Genomic DNA, 9217 nt, shown 5'->3' with positions numbered 1-9217 from the left:
CATGAAAATAAATAAATGATATTATTTTTTGGTTTTTACTCGAAAAACTAGAAAACCAAACATTTTAACCGAATAAACTAAAATAAATATTAATTTAAAATAATAGTTATATTTTAGAAGATTAAAAACAATAAAAAAACTTAAAACCGAACCAATATCCAGATTAAACAGATTTAATGTATTTTTATTAAAAATAACGAAACTAATAATCACATCCTGCACAACGCGGGTTATTACCTAGTCTTCCTTTATTTTTGTTTGTTGTTGGAAGCAACTAGCGCTTCCTATAAGCGCCTTATTATGCAATCTTTAATTTGTATAACTTAGGTTTATATATATACAAGGAGGCAAGTTGGATGAAGTCACAAGAAAAGTAAAAAACCAAAGGCTTGTTTTGTTGGCTTTTAAGAATTTAGGGCAAATCATATCCTACGTAAATGAGTTATCCAAATCTTGTATTTCCTACCACCGGTTAGAGAGACTGTCTTGATGTCAGGCCAAGTCCTCTACTGGCCCTCTCCAGAAGGCGTTTCAAAACTTTGTGATAGCGAAGGCAGTATTACATCGACGTTGAAGTGGCTAAGTTTTCTCGGTTTGAGTAAAGTAAGCAGAAGACGTTCATGAGTTCATCCTCATACTCTTCGGAGAACTTAATACAACAGGAAAGGTAATATGTTTTAGTTAGTGTTATGTTTCATGTTGTATCTTATCTATTGTGGAGATACTACATGCAAACCATTCAATGCTTCAATGTATTCACATCTACAATGAACATGAATCTCAATTCTCATGTACATAAACAAGTCCAGATCATCTTTATTTTTATTTTAGTTTTCAATATAGATAAACAATCACATCTTCGTATGTTCATGACTTAATCCGAGTTTAAAACATTTTCTCTAGTTCATGCATTTGTAAGATGGGTATGTGATACGAAGATCCAACAGACCAAAAGAGATTGGTTTTTGTTCTCCTATCAAGAAGAAAAGTAATATCAACAGTAAACTTGGTATCATATTCCATAAACTCGTCACAAGCGAAGCATCCAGATTGAAGCAGCACAATGAGCTAGTAGCTCACGCGTACTGTTTTTTTTTTGTTTAATGCCCATATTACTTGTAGAGTTGTAGTTGTAAAAGGTTCACCAAGGCATAATTAAAAAAAAAACATAACAAAGATAGATTTCAGTACTTGGTATCTTAATTTGTTTGAAAGGTTCACCAAAGCTTTCTTGTATTCTTTTCTTTCTTTGTAACAAGTGGCACGGGTTCAAATACTTTTAACTCATCGATGAAAATCTTAATCGGCTGGTTAATAATACAGAAAACAAATAACGATTTAATTTTTTACCAAATAAACTAAAGTTGAAATAACGATTAACAAATTCATTTACATCTCTCCCACACCACAAACTCAATTTCACACAAGAAGAATATTTTAACGAATTGAAAAAGCAGTACTTAAAGTATATCAAACCACGGTTGTAGCCGTGTTATCAGCAGCCTCTGTGTCTTTGCGGTCCTCTTGGTAACAATAGGATACGATACCCAAAATGACAAGTATGATGCCTATAAGCGGACCCAGTATTTTGACGATCAAACCTGTCGTCGTCTCCATCGATCTTTCTTTTAATGGATTTCTGTTTATTGGTTGATAGAAACAAATGACCATCGATAGAACCATCTATCTATATATATATATATACTTCCTTTTCTAAGATGAGCCGTTTGCTGACTTTGTATTTTCTAAATTTTTACAATACATACCAGGTGTTGCGTTTAACCTCCACTTGTGTACATTTTTAATAGGTTTTTATTATATAGCTGAGAGTTGAGACGTGTGATTGACCCATTCTACTAGTCGGGTTGTCTATGTATTAGTTTGGTTTTATATGCTTTGCTAAAAATACATTTTTTAGAAACACGATGTCAACTAACAAAATCACCACGTTCATGACTTTCTATTTTGAGTAGTACTAAATCTACTGAGTTCTGATTTATGCATACATGTTTACATCTCTTGCACGTAATATCTCAGACTATAACATATTAACATTCATGTTTCACACAAACATATTGGAAACAATGAATGTTGTAAACTCTGCAAAGGTTTGGAGAACTTATTTTATTCATATGAACGAAGTAACAAAAATAAGATATTGATATGTTTCTATCATTATCACATGCAAACTTGATACACAAGTAACAAACACATTCTCCAATGTATTCTTCTTAGACCCTTCTTATCATATTAGAAATGTTTCTAAAACTCTATACACAAATGAAATGATATGAACAAAAAGCAAGCAACGGTGGTAGCCGCCGCATCCATTTGCTGGTGGTGGTGTCTTTGCTTTGCGACCATACTTCTCTATACAGGATTGACTAGGGGTGAGCATGAATTGGATATTCGTTCGGTTTTCTAATTCCATCTGTTCTAATACGGTTTTCTAATTTCACCAAATTTGTCTCTCTTGTAGATATAATCAATGATTATATTCATCTCTTGTCAAGAAACCTTAGTAGTTATAAAAGGTTTTCTTATTTTATTTCATGGGAAGGCAACGCCTTATATACAATTAGGGCCGGTCCGTCCTACGGGTGGGAAGTTATAATAAAAGTGATTTTATAATAATTTATGAAGTAATTTAAAATTATGATAGATTAAAAAATATTATAAACGAAAAATAATGAAAGACTTATGAGATCATTATAATTATTTTTTTGTTTTGAATTATAATGACAGTAAATTTCACTATTTTCTGATAAGTAACATTATATTTTTAATATTTGTTTTAATTCAAATGTTTTGTTTTATAATATTCTTAATTAAACTAACTTATTTAAGGTTTTTTTTGCGAATATGACTCAAAACTTGAGTCATTCCTAAAGTAATTCATGCTGCTTTTTTTTGTGATGTAATTGTATAATCCATTTGTATGTATGTTTTGTAAAATTTTGTTAAGAGAAGTATATAATAATATTATGGGTTTTGAGAATTTTAGGGTGTCGAAAGATTATTTATGTTAAGATTAGTTATATTTGAGTTAAAATGTTTTAATGAGGGGGTTCATTGAATGATTTAATGTGATAGTCAATGAGGATGCATGAATCCATAACGGTTCCAAAATTCAACCAAAGGTAGAAGAAGTGGAATCGAACAGCCAAATACGACGCCTTCCAACTAACCTTGATCGGAATTCAGCGTGGCCGGTGCAGCAAATCTTCACTGGCCGTAGGTTTGAACCGGAGTTGTTAAAATGCAGCAGATCTATCTTTCGTTCGTCGACATTATTTTTGGAGAAGAAGCCGTTTCATGTGGGACCCTCTCATGTGTTACCCTACAGCCCAGAAACCCAATTGTGTTAAGCCTAAAACACTGATCTGAAATATTTATTTACAAAAAAAAAAGCCCATTAATAACTGTGATTAAGTAAAACGGTGAGTATCATCCAACCCCAACACGTGTCGGCCTGTCAGGAACCGACTTTATGACGTGGCAAAGCAGGAATGAGGCGAATATATTTTTATATAGATAGATACACATACAAAGTATTAAACCTAACTTGTACATAATAGATTTACAATACAAAAGGGCCGTACGGCCCAATAACCCTCCTCAAGCTGGAGTGTGGAGGTTGAGAACACCCAGCTTGCAAAGAAAAGCTTCATACTCCTTTCGGCCCAATGCTTTAGTCATAATATCAGCCAGTTGCGATTTGGTCGAACCACCTTTCTTGATCACACCTTTCTTGATCCAATCTTGAATTAAATGGCACTCCTTCTCGATATGTTTTGTACGAGCATGAAAAACCGGATTAGCAGCCAATTGGATTGCCGATAAACTGTCTGAATACAGAGTAATGCTCGATGTAGTATCAATTCCAAACACAGCAAGGAGTTCCCGCAGACACAGTAATTTACGCCACAGTATCACCTATTGCCCGATATTCTGCTTTTGCTGAAGAACAGGAGACAACGTCATGTTTATGTGAATTCCAAGACAAAGGTGAACCACCCAATTGAATGAACCAACCATGTATCTGACATATAAAAATCTAGAGATAAATCTATCTATTTATTCTATTAAAATTGAAGTACATTTTTTTGATATAAAATAATTTAGAATAATTCTCTCAAATAGCGCTTTTAAGTTTTATCACAAAAACAGCCCTTCAAGAAAGAAAATAACTAAAATAGCTCTTTTTATTTTGAAAATATAATATTTATTTTTTTTATTTTTATTTTAATTTGAAACTCTATCCCCGAAACCTCACTCATTAACTCTAAACCTTAAGTTTAGATTAGTTAACCCTAAGATCATTTTCCCTTTAATAAACCTTATATTTTACCCTTTAATAAATTTTATTTTGCTCATTTTCTTTATTGAAGACTATTTTTGTGATAAAAACTTAAAAATGGCTCTCTTAAGGAATTTCTAAATAATTATTTTAAAAGATAGATTTATTAATATAAATAAACCTAATAATTGGTGTGTTAGTTTATAAATAAATACATCAAAAATTGGTTATTGTAGTAGAAAAATTATTAATTACAAACATGTGATATAACATATTATTTTGATTGGTTTTATATAACCAATAAATTACATACAATTAAAATCAATAATGTATCATAAATGTTATATATAACAAATTGAACAAATATCCATACGAATACATGTTTGTGCAGCCATTATATTAATGTGTTTTAAAGAATTTCATATGTCTATGCTATTAAACAAACTCTAGTACATATTAAAGGCATATTAAATTTGATTAAACTATATTATTTTATGATTAACTATATATTTTGTGATACACATACAACAACACGAAACTTTGTGGAGACGAGTACGAGCACATCTAACTTCCATTGCAGTTCTCAGATCGCGAGAAACGGAAACTTCCAAGAAGCCGAAGCTCTATTCAAACAGATGTCTGCAGACAGGCCCGTCCTTTGCATAAGGCTGATGAAGCATATGTTTTAGGCCACAATCAAATAAATAGTTTTAGAGGCCACATTTTAGAGATGTTTTAGAGGTAGTGGTTTCAGATTGTTTGCTAATACTCGTGACATACGAGAGTCAACCCCTATTATGCACTTCTTTAAAAACATATGTATCCTTCCACTATTTTTTCTGTTAGTTTTCATATAATATATTGCTTATTTAACAATATGATTCTTTTGTTGACAAAAAAAAAAAATAATGACCCTCTTCGATTATTTTCATGGGCAAATCTCCAAAATAGCACTTTCTAAGTTTATATCACAAAAATAGCACTCAAAAACTAAAATGACCAAAATAGCATTTTATTTTTGAAAAATTTAAATTTTTTAATTTTCAAAATTTAAAATCTTATCCCCAAAACCTCACTTCTCAACTCTAAACCCTAAAACCTAAACTCTAAATCCTAAACCCTAAATTCTAAACCCTAAACCCCACCCCTTGAGTGCTATTTTTGTGACTTTTGGCCTTGAGTGTTAGTTTGAGAACAAAAACTTGATTTAGTGCTATTTTGATCTTTTTCTCTATTTTCATTTCTTAATAATTTTCTATATCATATTTTTACTATCAAGTAATTATATATTAGAATATTTTTTTTGTATCTGAATAGTATTAGAGCTATATATATTACTAACTTTAACTGCCATAATTATAAGTTTCCTACTAAATTTAAATAAATATATTATTATCTGCTAAATATTGATTCATCGTTAAAAACATATTTTAAATATTATTATAATCTATAGCTCTAATACTATTCAGTTACAAAAAAATTATTCTAATATATAATTACTTGATAGTAAAAAATATGAGGCCACTATGGCCCTGTTCGTTTGCTCACCCAGGTGATCCATCTGGGTGAAGATGCAAATTGATGTTTGTTTAATGCATTATAATGCTACATCCAGATGGATCACCCAGCTGAATCATCTCAAATTCTCACCCAAATGAAGGTGAGTCTTGATGGTGCATCTGGATGCAGATGCATCTAGTTCAGTCAAAATAATAAATGACAAAAATGACATTTTAAAATCAAAATATTATTTTCAAACCGTAAATTCTATTTTTTTTTGCATATTTTTTCGCTATAACAAAAAAATGTATTTTCTCGCAAAACGGAAAAACACACTTTTCCGCCAAAACCGCAAGATGCATTTTTCCGCAAAAAGATTTAAAACACACATTTTCATTAAAACACATTTTTCGGCTAAACAAGTAAAACCACACTTTCGACCAAAACCTAAAAAAACGCATATTCCCGCCAAAACTTCAAAAGCATTTTCCGGCCAAAACCGCAAAAAAAAAAACATTTTCCCGCCAAAACCGGAAACAACGCATTTTCTCGCCAAAACAAAAAAAAATGTATTTTCTCACCAAAACCGAAAATACAATTTTCCCGCCAAAACTGGAAAACGGAAGTTTCCCGACAAAGCCAGAAAACATAATTTTTCCACCAAAACCGGAAAATGCATTTTCCCGCCAAAACCGGAAAATGCATTTTAAAAACTTTATTTTTAATTACATAATTTATTTACTGATGAGCTGATCCCATTTTTAAAAATATTTTAGGTCTAAAAATCACCTATAGCATAAGAACCTAATGTTTAGGCCGAAGAATCTCAGGCGGACTATTTGATTACAATGAAACTATGCCAGCTCGGTTTTATATCATAATTTAGCAATTTAAAAGTTAATTATGCTTATGAGAAGTTTACGTTCACGTGTTAATCCTATCTATCTTCAATATTTTTTTTCATTTTTGTGTCGTATTTTTATTTTGGTTATTGCTTAATATAAATATTGATTTTTGAGTTTATTCTCATTTCGTCATTTTGTTTTGGCTTGAGATTTAAAAAATGTTTAAGATTTAAAATTATTAAAGAGATACATACTTAAGTTAAGATCCGCACCTAGTGCAGAATAAATATTTTATATTTATTCATTTTTATGTTTTTTGCATATTTTGAAATAATAAAATAATAATTATATATTAAATAACTAAGAAATCAGTTACTATTATGTAATAAATTGACGTGCGCATATAAATCAAATGACCGCTTTTGTTTATTCGCAATCATTTTAGGGTAAATAAATCAAAACAATCAATTTTATCTATCGTATATGATATATAATTAAATTTAATGATATTAACATAGATATATAGTATAATTTAGATATAGATATATAGGGTAACACACATTTTTCCTCTGACACACACTATTAAGAGGGTTGAGATTCAAACTAAAGGCTAAGTGAGATTCACACTATTGTGGGATGTTGCTTCACTAAGAACCGTTATCCAAGCATTCTTAGCCATCTCATGTAACATGGATATTTCATCATCAATATATCTAGCAGTGATGAGATGCTTCTTCAGCTGAGTGAATCACAAAGTGGAAGCAGAGGTACTTAGAATCAGAAAACTACAGAAAGAATGTGTTATGCAAACGAAATCAAAGTCTAGTGTTTTGAGAATAGTATCGTACCTCTCAATGCATGTCTTTTATACAACATCAAGAAAACTTAGAGATGATAATCTTAGGACAACATCAACCTGCACACAACACTGAGAAAAAAAAGATTTGAGGGATGGGAATAGTAAGTTTGAAGTTAAGGAGTGACATCAAATTTGATTACTTAAGACACTGATGCTCGAATCTTAACATCAAATTTAAACTTCTAAAAAGAGCACAAATTATGAAATATGAGTGATCCTGCTACTCCGCTCTTAAGAATGTTTTATGAGATGACTCTTGAGTCCTAAGTCTTAAGACAGAGAGATATGGAGCGAGTAGTTGGTGTAGAGTAAGGCTTTGACTCACCGAATGGTTCATGTATGACAGTGTGCACCCACCAGGTACTTCACCTTTGGAGAGAACAATACCGATCTTCAGTTATTTTGGCGACGAAGGTGCCCATAGTAGTTCGTTCTCGTACCATGTTGAACTGTTGTCATCACCTTATTGAGCACAAACCAAAAATATTAAACCAAAACTATGCATAAATGATCATATTTAACATCATAAACATAGTGAAAGATTTATACTTTCAGGGAAAAGAGCATTATCTCCATCTTTTTCATGTGCAGCCGCCTTGTAAGAGCCACCACTATCATTATCAAATAACATAACTTCCTTCTCTTGTTCACGAACTACTTTTCTAACTGATTCTCTTGAAGGTTTACTTTTGGATATTTCAAAATTCTCGCAGCTGATATTGTCCTCGGCCTCCGCCTCTCTAAGAGTGCATCTTTTAGTCTGCTGGACTCCCGTTGCCGTTACTCTTCCTTTGTTTCCTGAGTCAGTAACACGGCCACGTCTATGCTCCGCATATCTCAAACTCTATGCAATCCAGACACGACGGCAAGAGTCCGGTCATTACAGTCCTCCGCAAACGATGGGGAGGTTAGGGTTCGCCAGTTTTGTTGCGGTGAAGAGTAAATGTTATGGATGATGGAGAGAAAGAAGTTTTTCAGAAATTTGTAGTGCTGTAGGAGTTGTGAGATGAGTTTTACGCAAAGAAAGTTTACCTTCTTATAGATCAAGTTCCACCGCCTTGATGAGAGTTAAGATGCAATGAATGATTTATCGTGGATGGTGTGGGGCTAAGGAGTTAAGAATGTCGTCAATGGCATCGCATCAATGCATTTTCCGTAACGGCTGCATCCAGAATCTACACCGTCGGTTGCTCGGATTACATAAAGAAGAAGAAGACGGGAAACCTACGAATCTGTAAGCGGCCATTGTAGAAGAAGGAGAGCTCGGCAACTGGGCTAGATTTTTTATTATTTTTCGTAGCCCAATAAACCATGAAGTAGCAAAGCCCGCATGAATATCACTCTAACTTAAATGAAACGCAGTGCTCTATCAGCCCGGACACGTGTTGCAACGCCAGGACTCGACTTTCCTAGGTGAAATCCTAGGTGACGTTCTCACAGGAGAGAAAACAGTGTTTTATAATAATAGATAGATTATAGTCTTTTATATACATACATAAAAAGAATAAGCAAACATACCTATATATAAATACATAAAAATAACATTAATTACGACATCGAACTAAAATTGTCATGTAAAACTAGGAACACCCTCCTAGACTCATATACAATCATTTCCTACAAAAGTAAATATACATCTCACATAAATATCAAAATTGCATGTTGTCACAATCTCGATTAAATTCAATCATACTGCGGAACTATAGCTGCTTT

At 32.3% G+C, this 9217-nt stretch overlaps 1 long non-coding RNA gene across 1 annotated transcript; it reads right to left on the bottom strand.

Annotated features, from left to right (window-relative positions):
• Positions 1–7190: 7190 nt before the first annotated feature.
• LOC111216027 lies at positions 7191–9011 on the bottom strand. The gene is made up of 4 exons (XR_002664744.2): positions 8054–9011; positions 7830–7966; positions 7494–7573; positions 7191–7384 (listed from the first exon to the last, which is right to left on the bottom strand). It is a non-coding gene; the product is annotated as an uncharacterized LOC111216027 (long non-coding RNA).
• Between the last annotated feature and the right edge of the window lie 206 nt (positions 9012–9217).

This window comes from Brassica napus, unplaced genomic scaffold (assembly GCF_020379485.1).
Source record: "Brassica napus cultivar Da-Ae unplaced genomic scaffold, Da-Ae ScsIHWf_1058;HRSCAF=1493, whole genome shotgun sequence".
NCBI classification, from domain to species: domain Eukaryota; kingdom Viridiplantae; phylum Streptophyta; class Magnoliopsida; order Brassicales; family Brassicaceae; genus Brassica; species Brassica napus.
Note: the sequence above shows the minus strand (reverse complement) of the source record. Positions and strands in the feature narration are given on the sequence as shown.